At 43.3% G+C, this 25,675-nt stretch overlaps 1 long non-coding RNA gene across 1 annotated transcript; it reads left to right on the forward strand.

The window, feature by feature from the left end:
• Positions 1-10,976: 10,976 nt before the first annotated feature.
• On the forward strand, positions 10,977-22,841 carry LOC116592531. The gene is made up of 3 exons (XR_004286507.1): positions 10,977-11,152; positions 14,138-14,537; positions 22,528-22,841. It is a non-coding gene; the product is annotated as an uncharacterized LOC116592531 (long non-coding RNA).
• Positions 22,842-25,675: the final 2,834 nt, after the last annotated feature.

Raw genomic sequence — 25,675 nt, forward strand, 5'->3', positions numbered from 1 at the left:
TGGTTTCTCGTTTCTTGAGACCTCATATGGTCATATCCAAGAGTGCTCAGGAAGCTACTGCTAGAGATAAATGCATATATAGTCTCTGTAGGCAGATGGACACGCAGACACATGTATCTATCTTCTGACCTTGGAGATACACACGTCATCTGCCTTCCCCTATTTGTCTTCAATTTTCACAGACCATGTTGAAAAAATGATTAATCTTATAAGAAAGAAGATTTGGTTTTCCCTTAACATTTGAGGACTCCAAAATTCAAAGGCAGCTGTAGTAACCTGTGTGGTATGTATTGCCGTGGGTGTCAGGGGAACAGGTTAGGGTCACTGTCACCGTTAGTGATGGAGTGCTGACCCACATGGCACTGGCTCATGGTGGACTTGTAGGGATTCACCCAATGCTACCTGACAGAAAGGTTCACAGAAATTGCCAAATGGCCCTGGTTGTGTTTGCAATAGTCTTAAAATAATACATAGAGAGTCGATCTTAAAGTAGAGGTCTTCATGCCTCTCAAGTTCAGCTCAGGTGTTACCTCCCTCAAACCGTAGACTCTGGGATGGTGGGGGTAAAATTCCTCCGGAGTACTTCCATGACCAGCATGGATCAAAGCACTCGAAATGCAGCTGGCAATAAATATTGCTTGAAACAAACAAACAAAAAACCACGACTGAGTAATCCACTAACAGCAAACACGAGTCCCAACAAAAGAATGGGGAAAGTAAAATGAGTGTGTGGGCAGACCACATCTGTAGGGCTCTGTTGTGCTTTGTAGGTGGTCTTTCCCGATTTTGCGTCCTCTGGACTTTTACATAAATGGGTATGAGCCAGCATTTCTGTTCGTAGAGTAAAGCAGCATCGTGTGGATCCCGACATCTTAATCCAGAAGCTCTGGATGTCTTCCCAGAGGTCCCTCCTCAGCTTCAATTTTGCTCTCTGCTGTTATGTGTTGCCACACCTCATTCTGGAGGAGACAGAAAAAGCAGGTTTTCAAAAGTCAGGAAATCTCACAAGTAATATTTCCAGAAAAGACCTTAATTCTATCCCATTTCAATTTCCTCACATAACAGAAACAACCAGACTCTGTGTCAGGGTTTTTTTTTTTGTTGTTGTTTTTTTTTTCCCACAAAGCTGGTCCATGGAAATGAGACGTGAAAATCAAGTCTCTTAACACACACGCCAGAGCCATTGGTCTGGCCCTGTGACCTTCAAGGGACATCCCTGCCTGGTCCACCTTGAAGATGTCTTCTTTCTAAAAATCTCTTCTTTTCTTTAAAGACTTGATGCAGCGACCCTTATGAACGTTAGTGCACGTGGAGGAGATCCGTTTTCCGGGACAGATGAGACGGTTCCAAGGAGACAGGTTTCCTTCTTTCAGCAGGCTTGCTTTTCTTTTGATCTCGCCTTGCATCTGCAGTAATTTTATGCTACAAAGTGAATAATGGCTCCGGAAAAGCTTTCTCTCTGGGACAGATGGATACACGAGGCCTTTCTTTACCTGCCATTCAAGAATGGTTATTTTGATCACACAGAGACGTTCCTAGATGAGTAGAACAATATAAAATTAATGTGTAAAAAAGCTAAAAATATTTTCTTGGCTATCAAATGATGGTGAAACCAGTCATTTCTTTGTGTATTAAGCAACGCGGGGCAAAGGGATCCTAATTCCTTCCATCAGTTACTTTCTTTTTGATTCCACGTAAAGCTCCTTTGCTCAGTTTCCACTGAATCTCTGCAAGGAAGATCCATGGACACCCCAAACACAGCACCATGAGAGCCTGACGGACCTCCTGGGGTCGGGGATTACTTTCTGGATTTAGTGTCGGGTGTCTGTGCTGGGAAATTTTTAACTTTTACAAAAGACTAATTGCTCCTTCTACCCTTAAAAATAAAATGTCCCTGATGCAAACGTACTGATCTGAAGGGGCACCTATACCCCAATGTTCATAGCAGTAATGTCCACAAGAGCCAAACTATGGAAAGAGCCTAGATGTCCATGGATAAAGAAGATGTGGTCTCTCTCTATATACAATGAAATCTTAGCATTTGCAGTGAGGTGGATGGAACTAGAGGGTATTATGTTGAGTGAAATAGGTCAGCCAAGAAAGACAAATAACATAGGATTTCACTCATATGTGGAATTTAAGAAACAAAACAGATGACCATAGGGAGAAGGAGGGAAAAATAAAATAAGATAAAAATCAAAGACAGTGACAAACCACAAGAGACTCTTAACTCTAGGAAACAAACAGGGCTGCAGGAGGGGACGTGGGTGGGGGATGGGGTAACTGGGGGGTGGGCATGAAGGAGAGCACGGGCCGGATGAGCGCGGGGCGTTGCGCGCAACTGAGGCGTCACTGACCCCTACCTCTGAAACTAATACTTCTCTATATGTTAACTAATTAATTTAAAAAATAAAATGTATCCAAGAATTTATGTCAATTTCACACAACTCCCAGGTGGGCCTTATTCAGTGGAAGCAACAACAACCCCTCTAGCCAAGGCTTAGCCCATAAGAAGATTAGGAAAACGGATTTTAGCTTTCATTTCTTTAATGTGAAGTAAGAAAAACTGATTTCAATATTTAATTCCTTTGATATTTTATCTTTGGATTTAATTTTCTTGAACTTTAACTTGCAAGGAAATTTTATCCTTTGCACTTGAGTTTCTCCCTGGAAATGCTGAAACGGGAGATTTGCATTCACACTGGGTGAATCTTGATGATGTCATTTTATGACTGTGCCCTTTCAACGCTGTGACTGGATTTTACCTCAGAACCTCTAAGGGGCGTATTGACAACTTGCGTGGACAGAACATGGGGTGGGAGAGATGCTTCCTGTCTTGTGTACAGAAGGCCTCCAAGTCAAGTTAATTAGTGAAGAGCTCTGACCTGCTTTAGAGCCTTCTGGAGGAAAAAGGAACCATTCACAACAGTGGCCCTGAGGGACACCTAAAGGCCAGTTTTGGGGAGATGCTTCTCTAAAGGAAGCAACACTATTCTCCCACATCGTCTACCTCCTCCCCTAGAAGGATGTAGCCCAACTCTGCTTCAAGGGCTAAGGCAACAGAGGTTGCCGATGGGAGTGTGCAGGAATCGCTCCTTGCACACGTGCACTATTTGCATGGGGAGGAGGATGGAATGCCCCCAGCTCCCCTCTGCCTACAACCCTCCCGTCCCCGTGTCCTCAGCTACGCAGGAGAAAAACATGGGTCTCTGTTCGGAAAGCAGGAGAACTTGCTGTTAGAGTAGTGGTGAATACAAAGCTTTTCCTTTCTTCTGTTGTCCCTTTCTTGACCCATCGTGATGGGTCCAGGTCAGTTTCCTTGGCTTTCCTTCTTGCCCGCCAGGTGCAGACCCTAGGATGCCTAGGGGCTCTGCCTGCACCGGCCACACTCGAGGGTGGTCCCTAACCCATGTGCCATTGCCCCCACCCACGGTGGACAGGCACCCCAAAGGGTTGCAGCCTGCATGCATGTTCAGGATCTAGATGGGGTGGTTAGAGGACCCCCCCTGCACTGAGTGTCCCCCTTCCAAGCGTACCATGCAAGCCTGCCCAGGGACGGCACAGACACTGCCAGGCCCTGATCCCCAAACAGTCACTGAGTGGGAAGGGACCCGCTGAAGGAAGGAGAAGGGAGCCAGGCTGTGGAGGAATGGGCACCTGAGAACCTGAGAACCCAGTCCAAGGAGGCAGATGTCGGGACCTCACCAGAGCCGAGGCTCCAAGCCCCAGAACATGCCGCATTGCTCCCTGGACTTCACCTACAGAACACAGATCCCTAGACACAGTGATTACGAACTTCAAGATGGCAAGTGCAGAGCATCAGAATCCAAGCGTGGATCCCTTGTCAGCCCCGCCGTGTGTGGCCACACTGGCCAGCACGCGTGAGGCCAGCCGTGCTCGCCCGCCGACTCCAGACGAGCTGTAACACCACCTGCATAAACGCAGGAGGAGAAACTAGGTTGCTCTGTTCACTCTTGTCTTTGGAACTACCTGCCGGGAGGAAGCATGGTCCTCACTGGACATGAGGGCATCTCTGCCTGACCCTGGGCTCAGGACCTGGGAGCCCACTCACCCGACAGACAAGCCACATTCCCAGCCGCCAGCCCCATTAAGGGTGATAGTTCGGCTTCAGTGCCTTATTGGTTTGTGTTTTTAATCTCTGAGCTCAGAATGGAGCGTGGAGGTAAGCGCTGAGCATGCCGCCAGTCGAGCCCCTAAACCCATTAAGAATGGGCGTGGCTCTTGCTAACACTGACCTCGTGTTGAATGCTCCAGGTTGTCTACACAGCCAGACCCAGTAGTGTGCGCCGTTGCTTCTCACCTCTGCATCTCGATTTCCCGCCCCTTCCCGCCCACCCCGCTCCGTGTGCTCTTCTGCAGAGACGTGCAGGAACCATGGGCTCGGCCGGCACGCCTCGTTTCTTCCCCTGGGACGAACTGGTATCCCCCCAAATTTTAAACTCAAAAGGAAAGGAAAGGAGAATCAGTCAAGGCACAGATCCGTTTCGAAAGGACTTAGAGGCGTTCATTCAGAATCCGGCGTGGACCAACCCGTCCTCCGCCCAAGCCTCTCTTCTGGTCGCACTGGGGCTTCTTGCTTTCGTATTTGCCACGCTACTGGGTTTGCCTTTGCTACCTAACCCATTTCTACTTCCGTCCCGATCTTGGTTCAGAGATCATTTCCTCTAGGGAGATTTTTCTGATTCCCCCAGAATCCCTCTTCTGCATTTCCCTGTAGTCAGGAGACCAGCGCCATTGCCTCGGTTACGGGACTGTATCACAATGGTTCGCTCGCATCCCAGTCTTTGCTTGCTACACTCAGAGCTATGCAGGGGCAGGAATAGTTTATCTTATTTACTTTTTTTTTTTTTTTTTTTTTTAAGTGGCTCCATGCCCAATGTGGGGCTCGAACTTATAGTACTGAGATCAGGAGTCACATGGTGTACTGACTGAGCCCGCCAGGCGCCCCTCTTAGTACTTTCTAACAGCCCAACCTCTAGCACGTAGCTTGGCATAAAATCTCTGAAAATCATTTTTGAACAGAAGACATTTCAACATGTATTTACTTTTGCTTTGGTATTTTTTGAAGGGACTCAGAATAAAACCAATAAAAATGCTTTAAAAATGGGAATCCCTTTAGTAATTTTTTTGTTTGTTTCAGAAAAATACTGACTGGGCACTAACTGCCAGAACCTCCTTTAAACCATTTATTTTCCTCTACTGTTCTGTCCCCCGTGGCCTTCATTTGGGGTAGTGAGTTGATTCAAAGGGTCAGCCATCATGTCAATGTCCTCTATGACCTTCAGCAGGTCATTTCCTGCCTCGGTGGCTTTGCTTGTGAAATCAGAGATAATGACCGCTCTGAGCAATACTGATAAAAAGATCCTTGATTGAAAAGTTTTATAACCAAATGCTGACAAATAATGATTTCTAGCACATTTTTTTTCCCCCCTGGGTTTCTAATGATCATGTTAGTAATCAAGAAGACAAAGGATGGGTTTTCTATCTAACACTTGGGTATTTCTATCTGTCAAATCAAGTTCTCTAAGTTAAATATTCAAGTCAATTTTTTAAAAGATTTTATTTATTTATTTATTTGACAGACAGAGATCACAAGTAGGCAGAGAGGCAGGCAGAGAGAGAGAGAGAGGAGGAAGCAGGCTCCCTGCTGAGCAGAGAGCCCGATGCGGGACTCGATCCCAGGACCCCGAGATCATGACCTGAGCTGAAGGCAGCGGCTTAACCCACTGAGCCACCCAGGCGCCCTATTCAAGTCAATTTTAACTCACATCTCTTGTTTCCAAATTATTCAGCTATGTCATGGAAAATGATATTTGCTTGATCTTATCATTAGATATGCTGTCAGGCTTATAAAACGGTATGATTTTTCATTCCGGTAAAGCATATTTAAATCGTCTTTGTATTCCTTATCCATCTGCTAGGCAGGAATTTGGTTTACTGCTATCAATGCGCATTTTACATTTCTTGACTCTTCACTCAAAATGGTTCTTACCATCCATGCCTCAGGTAAAATACACCCAGATGTCATGTCATATGAAAGAGAAATGTCTAAGGAACACAAATAATCCAGGAAAGTGGAAGAAAATGAGAGGCTGACACTGAAAGTCGGGCTTTGCCTCACATCCTTCGAAGCGAAGTTTAACTTTGACCCGTGGTCGTATTATTTCTTTTATCTACACTGTGGTATTCATGGAGTTTTGTTGTTTTCTCTATGTCAGTAAGTCCTGACTCGCTAGATCTGATTTCTGACTATATTTTTATAATCCCGTTTCCCGTGCGTATCTCAATGCTGGATATTGCAAATTTTCAAGTTCCAGTGAATAAGAATACACCAAAACTCAGGTTTGCCTTTAAAGTTTGGGGACTAGTTTTGTTTATCACCAACTCGAATATGTGTAGAACAATTTCTGTAGACAGTGCTGTTACAAGAGACGGAGTGCCTGCATTTCCATTTGGTTTCTGGGTCCCGCTCAGTCTGTAGGGGGCTGGAAGGGGGTGTCTCCTATTTTTCCCTCTGGAGGGCTGATGGGAACTTTGCCCAGTTCAAGCCTCTACCCAGAGCCACCACTGCAACGGACTGGGATAGGAGATCCTACAGCAGGGCTGCACCTGGCCCTCCCCATCCCGTGCAGAAACTACGTCACACTCAGTATTGAGTCCTCATCCAACCCAGACTCTTTCTTCACTGCAATCCCCGTGCTCCTGCTGCCATGGAGACGTAGTCGCTGTAACGTGGGTGTGTTGCGGTGAAGCTCCCTGGTTTTTCATCCAGTCAGACCACTGCATGGCCTTGTGTCCACAAGAGCATTTCTAAGCTGTGCCGTTTCCTACTGCAGCACATAACTGCCCAACCAAGAACTTTTATTCAACACTATCTCGAGGTCCTGCTTTTAATATCCCTCCATGACTCCAACGTCACGGACACGATGTGGCTTTCCCACCAGACGGCCACAGAGCTCTGTGGTGGTGTCCACGAGACACAGCCTGGTCCTCTGGTCCTGGTCCTAGTGTCTCCTGAGTCTCACACTGATCTGTAGCATCAGCCACTTGTCACTGTCCTACTCAAGTCTTGGGAAGCCCCCCACGGAGGACTGGGACCACACGTTTCCACCAGCTGCCGGTCCTCCCAGCGGCCAGTCCAGCGATGACATCAGCTCTCTTCTCCACTCAGGAGCCCTTCATCTTCAGAGCACAGTGACCCTGCTTTTGTTTACTGGCCTTGCGGATGGACACAAATGGACTGGGAAAAGCGACATAATTCCCTTTAATACCAAGTAGGGTTTGTTCATGCAGGAAAACACAAGGCAGCTGTGCCTACATCTTTCCAGGCCAGCCCGTGTTCTGGTTAGAAGTCTGCCCCCATGTGAGGCAAGTGCAGAGCTGGGAATCCAGTGAGTCAGAGGCCTATTTCCTGGCTTCCTGGCTGGGGACACACACCAGGTGCCAAGGGAAGCCGTGACCTTGAGTGTTTACCTCCACACCTCCCGGGGACTGACACCACAGTGGGATAAGGAGATCCAGGCCTGACACAGCAGCCAGCTCTTAAACTACCCCCAGTTCTGGTCAGGACTGGGGAGAAAGGAACCTGAGCCGGCAGGGTCCGCCCGTCCATGGCTCCACCCAATACTGATCATGAGAAGACAGAAAACCAACATTGTTGAAATCAAGGCTATGATAACTTTTAAACTCTGCTCAACTTTCTTGCCTATGGCCATTTCAAGAATGATTTCTATTCATTGGTATGGACTCATCAATGAGAAAGAAATGCTTCTCTTAATCATAGGGCAGTATTTTCTTGAGGAAGAATCAACCTCTTAGTGGCTCTTACGATAACACATACTCATTCTATTGTTACAAAATAAATTGTAAGTTCCAAAAACTTAACTTTTCCAAGTTATAGGCATTGCAGCATTATTCAGATTGTAATAAATAATGGCTGTTAGCCATATATATATTTTTTTTCTTTCTTTTTTTTTTTTTTTGGCCTATTGTCTCACTTGTAGTCCAAATTCTATTTAGGAATTGCTTTGGGATTTTTTTTCCCCTGAATCTATGGGACAAAGGCTACAAGCCAAGGAAGAAAACGAATTTTTATCAGTAACTAACTGTGTGAAAGGCAATAAATGCTTTCCTTTCCCAAGGCAATAGATGAGTCATACTCTGTTTCTCCCCACCCCGGGCCAAGTAGGCTATCATTTGAGGTTTTGTTTTGTTTGTCTGCTTGTGTATGTATATGTGCATGAATTTGTATTATCTTCTTTAAAGATCTAAAGATATTGCAATGCTGTGGCTCATAATTTCAGTTAAATTATATGCTTACACAGCGCTTTATAACTTTTCAAACTGAGTCCATGGAGTGAGTAATTGATTGTCCTGCTGGCAGGTGCAAGGGCTCAGAAATGACCTGATGATACCTACTTTGTCAGGGAGCTGGCTGAGGCTCAGACGTGTTGAACCGCTTGCCGCATCCCCCCATGACTCCGACCCGTGAGGCCTTTCTTCGCTTCAAGCCTCCTGCATTCCCTTCATGGGCTGACTGCCTAAGGGGATGCTTGCTTCAAGGTGTCGGAATGCCCTTTACCTTCTTTGTAATTTGGGACACAAATTCCCAGCCTTCCTTACGGAGGAGGAAGGGAACAAGGCGGGGCAGAGATGTCCACCATCTCTTCCAGAATCAGGAGACAGGGCGGGTCATCCCATTTCGTTTATTAATTATCTTGTTCTCTGCTGGATGTAATCAGGAATAGTACAAAGACGGAGGGGAATTGATATTTAATGGGTTCCTTCCATGTTTTAAGAGGAGTGTTAGATTGAAACTTTATTTGCGTTTTCTCAATCAATTTAATCATCAAGCCAACTTATAAATATTGCTTGCATCTTACATAGGAAATCCCAATTTCCTTTTGAGGAAATAACATTCAGAGATGTTGAACCACCAATCCAAGTTTGTACATCAGCAAATGGCACGCGGGATTTGCTTCTCGCCTCATTTACCCCAAGCTCCCTCCTCCACCTACGTGATACGGGGCTGGTCCCCAGGAACCGGTCTACTCCGCTCCCCTATTTCTAATCCAGAAGCCCTGTTCTTTATGGCAAGGTAAAAGCAACTAAGAAACTGAGAACATTCCCTTTGGCGGAAGAATTTGAAAAGACTAGCTTTCTAACTATTTAAATCTCTGAGTTCTTTGGAAATGAGTTTTCAAAAGTAGGGGCCTTGAGAGTTCTGTGGATTTTTTTCTGAGAGTCTAAGTAGGGGTGGGGAGAATGTCATGTTTCCCTTCTTGCAATTCTGCAGTTTCCTGCTTCTTTATGTCCCTCTGACATAACCTCACCGAGAGCCAGGTCTATTTTGGAAACTTCCCCAATGAGTACAGAGTCGTGGAGGACAGTTTCGGCATCCAGTGGTGAAAGGTCAGATCTGTGGGTTGACTCTCTGGTAGAGAGCCATTGAAAGTATTGGATAGAACATGAGACTAAAAAAGGGTAAGAAAAAAGAGGAAAAAAAAAAAAAGGACGGCAGATATCACAAAAAAGGAGGAGAAAACATAGGATGGACCAACAACTGGCAAACATTTGAGACAAATAAACTTCAAAGTTATTAAATAAATATTCTCCCCTCCCCAGCAAAAGAACGGAAACAATAACAACAAAAAGACCACAAGAATTCCCTTTGACAATAAATAACAAGAGCCTGGCCATCTAGGTCTCGCATTGGGTCTGTTTTGTCAATCCCTGCATAAGTTAAAAACAAACAAACAAACAACAGAATATTCATTAGGGAAGTACTAGGATTCCTTTCTAAAAACACATTGATTTATTTAACTTGTTATTGTAGAAAATCGCAAAAACACATAAATAGAGGAAGGAGATCCCCTGGTATCATGGACCCTTCGGGGCTGAGCGGGCTTCAGAACTATCACATGCCTCTTGGATCCATGAAACCCTCGCCAACCACATCAACCCAAGGCCAACTTTGCCTCTTCAGAAGCCCCTCCTTTCACTCCCCCATGTCCTGGATTATTTTTTTTAATATATTTTTTAAAATTTATTTTTTATTTATTTTCAGCATAACAGTATTCATTATTTTTGCACCACACCCGGTGCTCCATGCAATCCGTGCCCTCAATAATACCCACCACCTGGTACCCCAACCTTCCAACCCCTGCCCCTTCAAAGCAAATCCCAGACATCATAGCAACAGACATCAATGCCTACCCCTAGAGTTCAATTTCTTTTTACAAAACATAACCTCAATACCATTATCACACCGAAAACTTTACATAATATTTCCTAATATCATGAAATATCCACTTGGTGATCCAATTTTCCAAATAGTCTCAAAAGTTTTTACACACTTCCATTTTACATGCTAAGGCGGAGCTCACTTTCAGTCACAGGTGATGATATAAACCACTTTCCTTTGGTTTCTGTGTCTTTTAAGACGATTTCCACTATGATAACAGAGCAACATTTCCAAGTTCTTTACCACTTAATAACCTTTGCCTCGTGATTCACAGCAAAACTCACGGGAAATAGTTTGGTCAATACATACCAGAGACTGACCACATCCCCACAGATAAGCTTTGCGAAGAAAGGTTTGTTACTGCCAGAAGCCCATGCTAGCTCAGCCTTACATGCTATTTATGAATCAACATGTGCCATCGTGCATAAGACCGGCTTCCTCCCTGTTCACAGCTGTATGCTTGCTAATTGTGTTTTGGAGACATTAACCTTCTCTTGAAAGTAAACACTCTTAACCTATTTACATGCATTGCTTGACTTACTATACATGCCAATATCTGTATCATTTCAGACTATGGCCCTTTTGTATCAGCAATATATGGCCATTGTGAGAGGAACAAGGGCCATGCGGGGCTATTATGCCTGAAGTTGAATCACAGGATATGATTCAACAGGAACAGGGAAATAACAGGAACTGTTCCGATGAACTCTTGTTAAAAACACCCCACAATGGCTTTCTCTTTTTTCCTCTTTTAAACGATTATTCCTAAAATTCTAAAATCCTAAACTCTTCTGATTTTACCAAAGACACCTTTAATAATAATAATGACCATAATTATAAGAGTCCATTAAAATTTGAAATTGCGGCTGAACTGGAAGCAAGCGTGTGGTGAGTCATGCTTCATGAACCGTGGCCTTTGGGGATTTGTAACTGTTGGCTAAATACGCCTGAAATTCAGATAAACAAGATGACTGGCAAATATAAATTTAGGAAATTTACTGAAGCGAGGCATGAGAAAGATAGCAAAGAATTCAAGGGAGCAGACAAATACCATTATCCTTAACTCTACTTGGGATCTGCCCACAAAATATCCATCTGTCACTCCTCAGACTCACTCAGCTCTACAAGCCAGGAGAACAGTCTGCTTGTCTGAGAGATGGGCTGTGTTCACACTTTTGAGTAACACTCCTCCCCGCCCGTGCCCGCCACCTCCTTCCTCCCCGCCCCCCACCCCGTGAACTCCCAGGTAGAAGCTCTTGCGTGGGCTTGGTCCCATGTAAAGGCAGGAAGCACTTTATAGGCATTTGGGCAACAAGGCAATAATTTTCAGCTGTTACAGAAATGAAATATTAATACGAAACCCATTAAAGCATACGGAGCTGATTCTAGAGCTCATTAAGAGTGGGACTTTAAAGTTTCCTCCTTGGGAGGTGCTTAGAAATCAATGGCTTGTTTACTTATTCAAACTTTCAACGAGAATGGGATGTCATTCTGCACTTTCATGGACTCAGATTCCCCCAAATGGAAACCTGAATATGTAAATGGAAAAAAAAATTTAGAATACACGGAATACACAAATTGGTCAGATTTTTCTAGACACGAATTGATTTGGATGAGTTGTTTTTACATATATTTTTTGAAGGGATCTTTCAAAGTGAATGGATCCTTTTTTGCTGAGAAATCACAGAAAAGATAATTGTGGCAAATAATATTTGAACAGAAAGTCAAGAATGACATCACATTGAAAGTCAGAATTTTTTTCTTGAATTACCTTAAGTAAAGGATAGATTGGGTGGTGTATTTTTAGTGCACTTGTATACACTGCAAAATTAACTTTCTGTGCCCAATTTTGTACTTTTTGACAAATGTATAGAGTTGTGTGATCATCCCTATAACCAAGGTGTAAAAAAGCTCCCCATCCCCAGAAAAGTTCCCCGTGGTGACATGCGTGGTCGAGCCCTGTGCCAATCTGTCCCCGCCATTTTTGTTTTCCAGAATGACTTGTAAATTGAATCAGTCTGTCTGCAGCATTTTGGGTCTGACTTGTTTGCTTTCACATAATGTGTGTGAGACCCACCTGAGCTGATGGAGGTCTCAGTGGTCCGCTGTTTCTGCTGCTGGATGTAGTCTTTGTATGGATGAACCTCAGTTCATTGATCTGTTTGCTCACCAGAGGACTTTCTCCCCACTCAGTTTGTTGAAAAGATTCTTCCTTGCCTGTTGACTTGTCTTGTCAGCCTTGTAGAAAGTCACTTTGTGATAAATGTAAAGTGTGCTTCTAGATTCTTCATTCTGTTACATTGAGCTCTAAGGCCATCTTATGACGGCCTCATACTCTCTGTCTTGCTATGGTCGAATAGTAAGTTTTGAAACTGGGGAGTGTGAATCCTCCACGTATTCTCTTTCTCAAGATTTGGTTATTGTGGATGCTCTGCATTCTCATGTAAAATTTAGGATCCATTTATTAAATTTATGTCTAAAGCCCAGCTGGAATTTTGATAGAGCTTGCCCTGAGTCAGTAGATCAATTTGGAGATACTTGTCATCTTAACAATATTAAGTCTACCTACCCATCACCATGGTATGTCCTTCTATTGAATAGGTGTTCCTTAATTTCAAAAGTATTTTGTAGTTCTCAGTGTACAAGTCTTTTAATTGCCTTCTTAGATTTATTATAAATATTTCATCATTTTGAGTACTATTGCAAAGATTTTATTTATTTATGTGAGAGAGAGACAGTGAGAAAGAACATGAGCGAGGAGAAAGTCAGAGGGAGAAGCAGACTCCCCATGGAGCTGGGAGCCTGATGCGGGACTCGATCCCGGGACTCCAGGATCATGACCGGAGCCGAAGGCAGTCACTTAACCAACTGAGCCACCCAGGCACCCTTGAGTACTACTGTAAATAAAAGACTTTTAAAATTAGGTTTTTAAGTTGTTCACTGCTAGCATATGAAAGTAAAATTAATTTTTGTATATTGGTCTTAATGTTCTTCACCTTGCTGAAATTGTTTGTTAGTTACAATAGTGGTTTTTTTTTCTTTTGCAGATTCCTTAGGATTTTCTATATACAAATCATGAAATTTACAAATAGAGATATTTCACTTCTTCCTCACTGATCTTTACGCCTTGGTTTCTTTTCCCTGGCTAGCTGCCCATGGAGAAACTCGGCGTTGGAAGGCATGGGGCTGGTGTCTTGTTCTTGATCTTAGGAGAAGAGCATTAATCATCCACCATTAAGTATGATGTGAGCTGCGGGTTTTCTGTGGATGCCTGTTAGGTTTGGAAAATCCCGGCTCCTTCCAGTTTGTTGAGTGTTTTTAGCACGAAAGACTGTTGGATTTTGTCAAATGCTTTTCTGTATCTATCTCCAAGTGTAATTGTTAATCTGTCTATACATACTTTCTGTTCTATCAGTTTTTCAAATGTTTTTGAATTCTTGTTTTTCAGTGCATACACAGGAAGGGTTGTTAAGTCTTCTTGGTAAATTAAACTTTCTGTCCTTTGGTAATGCCCTACTTTAGCCCTTTTAAATTTCAGGTTTTTTTTTGAAGTTCACTTTGCCTAATGTTAAGGTAGTCAGTGTAGCTTTCTTTTGATTAGTGTCTGCATGGGTTCATCTCTTTTATTTTTTTCTGTCCTGTTCCCTTTTAACCTCTCTATAGCATTATTTAGAGTGGGCTTCTTGTAGACGCCACATAGTGGGGATTAAAAAAAAAAATCCAGCTTGCTGTTCTATCTTTTACTGTTTACCGTTTAATGTTTAGATTATTGAAATTTAATGTAAATCGGTTAAATTTAACAATCGGTTTTGTTGGGCTTCACGGTACCATTTGATCATTTATTTTCTGTCACTTCTATTTTTTGCTTCTCAGATTCTTTTTCGTTGATGCAATGGACTGAATATCTGGGCCAACCCTTACTTCTAAATTCATATGTTGAAGCCCTGATCCCCCATGTGACTGTGTTTAGAGATGGGGCCTTTATGGAAGTAATTAAGGTTAAATGAAGTAGTAAGGGTGAGGTCCTGGTCCAGTTGGATTAATGCTCCATGAGAAAAGACAGCTCAGAGCTCTCTTGTCTCTCCGTGTGCTCCCAGAGAAGAGGTCGTGTGAACGCACAGTGAGGAGGAGACCCTACAAGGCCGGAAGACATCCCTCAGCAGAAATGGAATGTGCTGGTACCTTGATCGTGGGCGTCCAGCCTCCGGAACTGTGAGGAAATAGATCTCTTGCTTGAGCCCCCAGCCTGCGGTGTGACGGCAGTCGGGGCAGAGTAACTCACTCGTCTTCGTTTTTGTCTCACTTGAATGTTTTTAATAGTTCATTTTAGAGTATCTATTTTTTTTTTTAGCAATATCTCTTTTTATTACTTCAAGTGGTCAGTCGAGGGATTGAGAAATACATGTCTAGCATCACTTCAAGTGATGCTATTTTACCCACCGGGTAAAACGTAGAAGGCTTGCCACCCCACAGACTTGCTCAGCAACCTCTTGCGATGATGGTTTCCACATGAATCACAGCGAACTCTACATAGAAAACTCTCCCCAGAACAAGTCAGGATGTTTTCTTCCAAAAGTCAGGCATAGTTTGAAGATTTTTGCACTGGAAAAATACTCTGCTACTTTAGGTAGACAGTTACTATTTCTTTGGCTTTCCCTCCATTCCTGATTTGGGAAGATTCCTTCTGGTATCACTTCCTTTCAGCCTAGAGATTTTTAGATTTTTAAAATAGCTCTTCTGCTGGAATTGGATGATCTTAGGTCTGTTTCATCTAAAACTGCATCCTGCAGATAGACGCTCTTATCCCAGACCTTATCTCTCCTGTCTCTCCCATTCATGACCGACTGTTTCTTGGACTCTCTGGACCTGCTGCCAAAGGACCCAAACCCCACCCTGGGGAGTCCTGCTGCTCTCTCTCATCTCAGTTTTAGTGCCGTACACATCACTAATTCTTATTGATTTAACACATAAATATTTTTCAGATATACCTGTTCTTTGCCATTCTAAATGACACTGAAAAATCAAAAGTCTAGAGGGTGTCTCTGCTTCCCGTCTGGCCGCTCTCAAATCTGTCAGACACGTGGGTACCCGTATTTCTCAGTTTAAAATCCATCCAAGTGTTTTTGCTCCCCAGACCCTTCACTGGCTCCTTCCTGACCATGGGATGGAAGGTGAAGCCCTTATCTCGCTATCAGGTCTTATAAATTCTGAATTCGGAACAAGTCCTCTGTCCTCCGCCCTGTCCTCTACTACCACAGCCACAGCCAGGGTGTCCCACGTTACACGGGATGGTTTGTCGCTGAGTTTTCCTTTCTTCAGAACGGTTACCAGTTACATGGCCAAGGTCTCGTTTGTGTGGCTGTTTTCTGTTTCATGCATCTTGCCTGGTACCATGAGAGGAAAGATCAGAAGTGTAGAGGAGGAAACAGTTGAGCAGATCCCAGTGGGATTCCTCGAGTCGCAGGAGCCACACGTGGCACTCAGAGGGACCGGGCATCGGAGATTCCACTCCCTGCTCTTGGTATGACGCAGTTAGCGCTTTTTGATTGTTAAAATGTACTTTCCCCTCTGTTCCGTTTATCCGTTGCTGTCTGACAAACCACCCAGAATTCAGTGGCTCAGCCTGGCATCTTCCACTGGGTATGGGGCTCTGTTCCCTTTGCTGTCGGTTGGGCTTCGCTTAGTGGCCATCATCGGACAGCAGACTGGTCTGGAAGATGGAGAGAGCTTCTCTCCCACTTCTGAGGCTTGTTGACAGAGACGGCAGAAACACTGGGCTTGGCTGAGCCCGCCCCCGAGACCTCTCTCCGCGTGGTCTCTCCAGCAGGGCAGTCCAACCGTTGCTAGAGTAGCCCCAGGCTCTCCCGGAAAGATGGTACCTAGAACACAGTTTCACCTCTGCCACTTGGCCTGAGGGGTCGGGGGGTCGACCCCACTTGCACTGCAAGGTGGGTAAAAGCCTGTGCAGCATCGTTAATTCACACGCAAATTCATCTCAGTCTTGAGGCCAGAGCTTATGACGGTCCCAGTAACAAGCACCTACTGCTGTAACATAGCGTTTGGGGCCATCAGAAGGACTGTCTCTGTTCAGTCATGCACCCCTCTGTAGGGGAGAAAAAACGTCTTTCTACCCTCGTAGATCTTTAGCTGGGCCTGTGAATCAGATGCAAGAATCTGACATAAGGCAGGTTAACGGGAGAAAAGCGCATACATTTTATGTGACCTTTTTAAATGTATGAGAAGAGTCCTTGCAGGGAAACCGAAGGCCCAAAGGAGCTGTGAGACTGAAAAGCTTACACAGCTTTACAAACAAAAAGTGATAAATTATGGGGACATAATGAAACAGAGGAGCCTGGGCTGGGGCAGTGAACTGTGGCTCAGTGACTCTGCGGTAGATGCAGGACAAGAATGGAAGAGAAGGGTTATTCAGGAGGTCGGCTCGCAGTCCATTGTGCTGTTTACGCTCGGTCTCTGGTGATGAGAATGTGGTTTCCTCCTGGTGCGCTGAGGGCCTTTCCTGTGGGGAGTCTGATGGCCTGCTTCTGGGTACAGAGGGGGAGACCGGCGGGCCCCTCCTGCGTGTGCTGATTCTCGAATGCCGTCGGCTCGCAATAATCAGTATGTCCGAGCGGCACATTTTGGGGTGGCATGTTCTGAACCTTTTCAACGTCATAGCTCCTGGTTTTGTGCATTTTAACTACGATTACTTTTTATCACCCACTGATTCAAGAGTGCTTAGGGATACATAAGTAGATAGGCAGATGATAGATGGATAAAATTTCACACATCCAATGAATAAGTAAACACGATTCCTGGGTCAGGGTTCCCTCTCTGCAAAGATGATTATTGTAAACAGACCTTCAGAACAATGCACCAGCGAAATTGCCATGTTAATGAGATTGTCTAACATGAAAGGGACATCAGCACAACAATGGGAAGGACACTCACTCAAGGGTTTCCTGTGAACTGAGGTGTCAGTGTCGATGTGCACGTTTATTTATAACATCAGTAAGTTGGTCTAGTGTGCACACATGTCTGCAGTCCTGGGCTGCTGCTTTCGAGTTTGTTGCTACCGGCAGCAAGTTTTAGATACTACTGCCTAATTAGTTCAAAATCACAATTAAGGGTCTGATGCCTACCACAGGTTCGCGTTGATGCTGGGAAGCGTTTACATCTAAAGTCTCCTTCTCACGACTCTAACGGTGGTGTCTGAGTGCCGTCTCTAGCTCTCTGGCACTTACTGCCTTCAGTATTTTTTTCTAATTCCCTGGATTTCCTTATAGAATAATGTTTAGAGAACTTCTGAAAAAAGTTGTTTTGAAGATTTTATTCATTTATTTGAGAGCGAAAAAGAGCACCAGCCGGGGGAGGAGAAGCAGAAGAAGAGACCCCCCGCTGAGCAGAGAGCCCGATGCGGGGCTCGATCCCAGGACCCCAAGATCATGACCTGAGTCGAAGGCAGAGGCTTAACCCACTGAGCCACCCAAGGCTGCCCCAAAATTTCTGAAAAATGTTGAATACTAAGATCAGGAAGGAGTGCATTTATTGAAAGGTATCAATGCGTCTGGCTTTGTGCTACCCACTGCATATAATCCAGGACATCATATGAGATGGCTTTTAATATTATCTGCGTTTTTACAAGGAGATACAGTTGTAAATATTGATTAAGTCCTCCAAGATTTAAAATACAGAAACGAATAAAACGGTTGACAAGACCCTGCGTGGTCTGGTCCCTGTTTATCTCATCAGCCTTACCTGTATTTCTCCTGTATTTCTGCCATGCAATTTGCAGTAATGCAAAAACAAATTGATGGTGCACAGGAAATGAGCTTTGAAACATTCCAAAGATCAAGAGATGGCAAAGAGGTATTAACTGTGTCATTTTAAATGGGCATATCTAGTTTAGTGAATTATTTGTATATTTGTAAAGATAAGAATTATATAAGGACTTCGGGTCTGTCACCTGAGACCTCGGTCCCTTTCACTCTAATTTTTCTTTGAAGTCTGAAGTTCGATAACCGTTGCTGTCTTACCAGAGTTCTGTGTTTTTGTTTGTTTTCAGACAGTGTGAGTGGCTGCGCGGAGTTCCCTGGGGTCCTTGTTCCTGCCCCCATCCCCCATCCCCTAGATGCTGACTCAGGTTCCCACTAGTTTCTGCTTCTTTCAAATCCCTCTTACTGCTAAAACACACACAAGTACATGAACAACACAAGTGCAAAATAAGAAAAAAGAGTAAGACTGGAATTTGGATTCATGTTATAAAATGCCAGATAGCAAATTTACAATACCTGAGCTGTATAATCTATCCCTACCCGCATAGATTAGAAAGAACATAACTAGTAAAATGCCAGCAAAATGTATGATTTTAAGTCGATTCTACCAACAAATGGCATAATTATTTACCAAATGCATGGAAATAAATCAAATGACAAATGAGATGATTTTTTAGGCTAATTGGAGGACAAGTAAAATAACGCATATGTCATATCCCCAAATTATATGAGAATATTAAAGTGAGGTGTATACTCTGTTTCAGATTTATGGATGCCTTATGTACACGTATCCTCGGATTTAAAAAAAAGATTATTTATTTAATTTATTTATTTGAGAAAGAGAGAAGGGAGGGAGAGAGAGAGAGGGAGCCTGTGCACATGAGTGTGGGGGTGGGCAGAGGAAGAGGGGGAAGCAGGCTCCCCTGTGAGCAGGGAGCAGTGCAGGGCTCGATCCCAGGACCCTGAGATCATGACCTGAGCTGAAGGCAGAGGCTTTAACCCACTGAGCCACCCAGGCGCCCCCATCCTCAAGTCTTTCTAAAATCTCATAGGTTTTAGTCATTGAGTCAGGGATGATACCTTTCATGCTATAACAAAGTTGCTTATATTTCATCTCACCGCTTCTACTCTTGCCTTCCCAAGGTCTGTTTCTACACAGCAGCCAGGATCCTTTCGGAATATGAGCAACATAATTGTCTCTCCTATGCTAAAATCCTGCAACGGCTCCCACTCCCCTGGACTGAAAGCCCGCAGTCTTGCAGCGGTCTCCGTGAACTGCTCTCTGCTCCACCCCCCACTCCTTTCCTACCTGACCTGATGCTGCCTCTTCACAGCATTTGCATTTGCACTACCTGCTTTGTCTAGGCTAGAATGCTCTTCCCCTTAATTTCTCTGTAGCTAAGTCCCTCACGATCTTCATTTCGGTGCTCAAAAATTCTACCCTTGATGAAGTGTAGGGGAGGAAAACTTTTCCTCTACCTTCCTAGATTCGGTCTCTGAGGTCTTGAGAATTAGATGAACTGAAGCTACATTAACAAGAGAAAAAATATACAGATTTTTTTGATGTTAATATTTTTAGGTATACAAGGCTTTTCAGAAAAAAGTGAAAGCCCAAATAGGCAGTTAGACTGGGGGCTTATATACCATGTTAATAGACAGTGATAAACTATGGGGAAGTGACACAAAGAAAAGGGGGCTTTGGGCTTTAGGGGTGGTAAGTTGTTGCAGGGTAAATATATGGAAAAGTGGGGTAGATAAGAGTTACTTAGTAAAGTCTGTTTATGCAGAATCATCTTGGTGCCGGTCTCTGTCCTCCGTGATTATGGTGGTTCTCCTTCAGGTATGGGAGAGAGGGACACCTGCAAAAGCAGAATTTATATCCGCTTCACACAGGGAATTTATGTTCTGCTTTTAAGAAGAAGGAGGAGGGCAGAATGTTTGTCCTATACCTGCTGCTTCCCAGTTGTCTTCAGCTCAAAATAACTCCTGTGCCAAAGTGACATATTTTGGAGAGGCATGTTCTGATCCCCTTCAGAGGCCACCCTGACCAGCTTTATAATATTACAATATTCCCAATCTCTGCCTACACCACTTCCCATATCCAACCACCACTCCTTAGCAATTCAGGTCTCTCAACTTTCTCTCTTTCCTTTTCTAAATAGCACTTTCTATGTTTTATGGCTTATTTTCCATCTTTCCTGCTATAATATAGGTTTTACATTGCCTAAATTTTTCTCTGGTTCTCTGATATATCCCAAGGATTAGAGCAGTGCTTAGCACGTATAGGCAGTCAACAATTTTTTGTTAAATAAAGGAAATAGCTTTGTAGGTAATCATGCTCTCTGATGCCCGAGAGTTAAACATGGTCCACCTAAGAGAGAGACAAGTTCCGTTTCACACTGCCGGCGTGTTCCACGTCACCTGTTCTTCAGCGTAAAATATGTGACGTTCTTGACGTAGATTGTGAAATCGTCAGCATTTCTGAGTTTTCAGCAGATCTCCTTTCTTCCACAATGAAATTAAGTTGTTGGGAAAGCTGAGTAGTTCTATCTGGAAGTAAAGCCTACTTAAGTACCCACGCCTGGTGTGTTGGTTCACGTGGGAAAAGTGATGTTTCAGAAAACACCTGCAAACTTCGTCATTCCTTGTCTCCACAATTCAAAATCAAAGCAAATTCTTTCTTGTCCCTATAATATTTGGGGATAACTGAACACAGGTCTCAACAGTGCTTCAGTAACTATGCCCGACAACACTGGAAGAGGGTCAGCATGGACCATCTGGTTCGGAATTGTGGATTGCGATTCATAATGCTCTCATTTGTATCTGCAAAGCTGACAGGCCTGCCCTGGGGTGGAAAGTGTGTGGCAAGATTATCTGTCCTTTCCACAGTGAGAATCCCTGGAGATCCTCTGTGTTTCTTAGAAAGGCCTGTGTGTGTGAAGGTTGAGCCTCTCTGTCTCATAGCTTGAGTGACAGTTTTGGCTCAAACGAACTGGTCTACCTAGTTTGACTCCCTTTATCCTTAGTAGTTTCAAAATATTTTTATTTCCATCCTTCTGACTCTTCTAAAATTATGGGTATAGAAGAGTTATGATCTTTATGTAGCTCATATGTATATGAAAATGTCAAATCAGAAAATTTGTTTCATATTTAATTTGTAAATCCTCACTTTTTAATGGGAATTTATCAGTAAGCAGAAATGACAGGTAAATATTAAAGTAGTCCTATAGTTATTATGATACTCATATTTAAAGGGATCAAGGAGCCAGTGAATCATAGCTTGGCCTTTTGGTTAAGATCAGATGTAACAAGTCAATGACATGTGTGTGTGTGTGTGTGTGTGTGTGTGTGTGTCTCAATCATGTACCACGTTACTTCTCATACCAATAAGCAGGGTAATTTTCCACCAACTGCAGTAACTCTTTTTTCCTTTTCATCTGGTATCTATTAACTTTACCAGATGGAATAATTTATTTCAGGTTGGGCTAACCAACCTGATGTGGGTTAAGTCCTCCAGAAAATAGATTTAGTCCAAGATAAGAAAGGAAAATTAATTCTTTTCCATGACAAGATAAACCCACGTGGTAGACTAGGCTGGAATGGGAAGGAAAAAAAACCATGGAGTGTTCCAGAGAGGACCTGACCCTCAACATTCACTCTCCATGTTACCTAATCACTGTCAGTCACATCCCAGTAACACCAATATTAGCCCAGCTTTGAGACATGTCCTCAGAGAGGCATGAATTATTGGGAAAGGAGAAAGTTTATGTAAAGCATCAATCCAGGCTGCTTCTGAGACAATGGAAAAGATGAAATACATTTTAATTCCCTAAAATAGTGAAGTGACTGCTTGCCTCATTTTTCTTCCCTTTGTTTTTAAGCCTGAGCTCCATCAGAATACCTGCCTTCTGCCCAAATTTCCGCCCACCCCTAGCGATGGGGAAAATCAGGGAGATTGGAAGGTGTGTGACAATGCGTCCAGTCCGAGTTTTAAATATCATAAATCTTTCCCCTGTAGTTCGCATTTTCCACTCCAACTCTAAAACATAACCAGGTCATGAAATTTCCAATTTTCCCCTAAAGAAAACTTAAGAAAAAATTTTTTTTAAATTCTTTGGTTAGGGGAATAACTGAAGATTATATGTTGCTCGACCTAGTTGGGCTACTTTAAAATAAGAAGCACACTTTCTTGGAAGTTGCACAATATTCAGAGATAATGAATATTCACTATTTTAGTAAATATATCACATAAGTATTGATTCTCCAACTATTCCTTCAAATACTTCTTTTATGACTCCTTGTTTTGATTCTTGGGACCATCCATGCCATTAAATGTGTGGTTTCAAAATAAACTTCCATAGTGTAAATACTGAACTCAACGGACCTATATTTTTCCTTGAACTTACAGACATTATAAAATTTAGAGGTTTTTTTTTAATAGTAATAGGGATAAAAAAGAACACCAAGCTTCTTTCCCCATTGTTTTTACAGTCCAAGTCACAGAGACATCACTCAAACTTTGGAACAATGAAGACAATGTGTGGGCTGTAATCTGTGGGCCCTGGGCTGTGTGGATCTGGCAGGGACAGCCACATGGCCTCTAACCCAGCTGCTGAGTTGACTTCCTTTGGGTTCCTCTCCAAATCGTGGCAAAAACGTCCCCAGCACCTCGATGCTACATGAACCCCAGCACCCATTCTCCCAGGAGATGCAGTGTCCCTAGTAAACTCAAGTATATCGAATTTCTAAAATCATGCTCTCGCTCCTGGACCGTGAAAGGGAAAAACTTATCATCAGTCTGGATCATGCCCGTCCTGTGTGAGTACACTTGGATGCGCTTGGTCAAGGGCGGGGTGGGGCGGGGAGGGCTGTTAATTTTCAAAAGAAACAACGAGGGAAGGGATGCTGGGCAAAATAAAACATTTGATGACATTTTAGGGGCAAGATAGTTTTGTAAAATCCTCTTTTTTGACTCTCATTTGCCTGGAGAGTTCGCTGACTCTCCAATCACTTTTTAAGTAGTGAGTGGCCTCAGCAAGAAAAATGTACTTCTTTTTATGGCTTATTCTTAAGCCCTGCAAATATTTCAGAATATAATGGTTGGTGGGACATTTTAAAAGGAAAGGAAGTTAATTATATTAACCATTTATTTGGTTTATGCTTACATTTCTCTACGTGATGCTTCTACCTCCTGTATTCACTTTCACCGAACTTCTATGAGTCAATCCTTATATCTATACATGTATGTGTACATGTAAGTATTTATATGTGTGTAGAGATAGGTTGATCCATGTGGTGATTCATTTCTTCCTTTTATTTCTTTATCCATTTGTCTATTTAAAAAAATTTTTTTATTATTATTTTTTAAATTTTTTATTTCTTTTCAGTGCAACAGTATTCATTGTTTTTGCACCACACCCAGTGCTCCACGCAATCCGTGCCCTCTATAATACCCACCACCTGGTACCCCAACCTCCCATACCTCCCCGCCACTTCAAACCCCTCAGATTGTTTTTCAGAGTCCATAGTCTCTCATGGTTCACATCCCCTTCCAATTTCCCCCAACTCCCTTCTCCTCTCCATCTCCCCTTGTCCTCCATGCTATTTGTTATGCTCCACAAATAAGTGAAACCATATGATAATTGACTCTCTCTGCTTGACTTATTTCACTCAGCATAATCTCTTCCAGTCCCGTCCATGTTGCTACAAAAGTTGGGTATTCATCCTTTCTGATGGAGGCATAATACTCCATAGTGTATATGGACCACATCTTCCTTATCCATTCGTTCATTGAAGGGCACCTTCAAATCCCAAAATTTGTATGGAATCAGAAGAGACCCTGTATCGCTAAGGAAATGTTGAAAAACAAAAATAAAACTGGGAACATCACGTTTCCTGATTTTAAGCTTTACTACAAAGCTGTAATCACCAAGACAGCATGGTACTGGCATAAAAATAGACACATAGGCCAGTGGAACAGAGTAGAGAGCTCAGATATGGACCCTCAACTCTATGGGCAAATAATCTTTTTTTTTTTTTTTTAAAGATTTTATTTATTTATTTGACAGAGAGAGAGAGAGATCCCAAGTAGGCAGAGAGGCAGGCAGAGAGAGGAGGAAGCAGGCTCCCCACAGAGCAGAGAGCCTGATGTGGGGTTTGATCCCAGGACCCTGAGATCATGACCTGAATTGAAGGTAGAGGCTTTAACCCACTGAGCCACCCTGGCGCCCCTAGTGATTCATTTCTTTAATGCTGCCATCACATCACATTTGTCAGTTGTTAAGATTTGTGCCCAGGACTTACAAATAATTGCCCTTGCAAAAAGGCCAAGAGTATGCAATGGGAAAAAGACTATCTCTTTTTTTTCCCAAAGATTTTATTTATTTATTAGAGAGAGAGCATGAGAGGGAGAAGCAGACTCTGTACTGAGCAGGGAGCCTGACCCAGGGCTTGATCCCAGGAGCCCGAGATCATGACCTGAGCTGAAGGCAGACGCTTAACCAACAGAGCCACCCGGGTGCCCCCAAAAGACAATCTTTTCAATAAATGGTGTTGGGAAAACTGGACAGCCACATGCAAAAGAGTGAAACTGGACCACTTTCTTATGCCATACAGAAAAACAAATTCAAACTAGAGTAAAAAACCTAAATGTGAGACCTGAAACCATAAAAATCCCAGAAAGGAGCACAGGCAGTCATTTCTCTGACAGGGACCATAGCACTATTTTTCTAGATAGGTCTCCTGAGGCCAGGGAAAAATAAACAATGGGAACTACAGCAAAATTAAAAAAACAAAACAAAACAAAACTTCTGCACAGCAAAGAAAATAATCAACAAAACTACAAAACAACCTACTGAATGGGAGAAGATATTTGCGAATAACATATCTGATAAAGATTAGTATCCAAAATATAAAGAACTGGGGAGGGGCACCTGGGTGGCTCAGTGGGTTAAAGCCTCTGCTTTTGGCTTAGGTCAGGATCTCACGGTCCTGGGATCGAGCCCTGCATGGCTCTCTGCTCAGCAAGGAGCCTGCTTCCCCCCCTCTCTCTCTCTGCCTGCCTCTATGCCTACTTGTGAGCTCTGTCTGTCAAACAAATAAATAAAATTAAAAAAAAAAAAAAAAGAACTGGGAATGCAGACTAGTTCACTGTAGAAAACAGTATGGGGATTCCTCAATAAGTTAAAAATGGAACAACTTTATGATCCAACAATCTCACTACTGTGTATTTACACAAAGAACACAAAACATGAATTCCAAGGGATACGCGTACCCCACATTTAGAGCAGGATTATTTAGAGCTGGAAGCAGCTCAGGTGTCTGCCCACTGATGACTGATGAAGACAAGGTGGTGTGTCTGTGCAGTGGGATCACTCAGCCACGAAAAGAACGAAATCTTGCCATCGCAACGACGTGGTTGGAGATGGAGCGTCTGACGCTGAGTGAAGTCAGTCAGAGAGAGACAAATGCCATGTGATTTCACTTACGTGTGGGATTTAGGAAACAAAACAAATGAGCAGGAGGAAAAAAAAAAAAACAGAGAGAGAGAGAGAGAGAAGCAAACCAAGAAACAGTCTCTTAACTACAGAGAACACTCTGATGGTTACCAGAGGGGAGGTGGGGGGGGGGGTAGGAAAAC

Source organism: Mustela erminea, chromosome 6 (genome assembly GCF_009829155.1).
Source record: "Mustela erminea isolate mMusErm1 chromosome 6, mMusErm1.Pri, whole genome shotgun sequence".
Classification (NCBI taxonomy): Eukaryota; Metazoa; Chordata; class Mammalia; order Carnivora; family Mustelidae; genus Mustela; species Mustela erminea.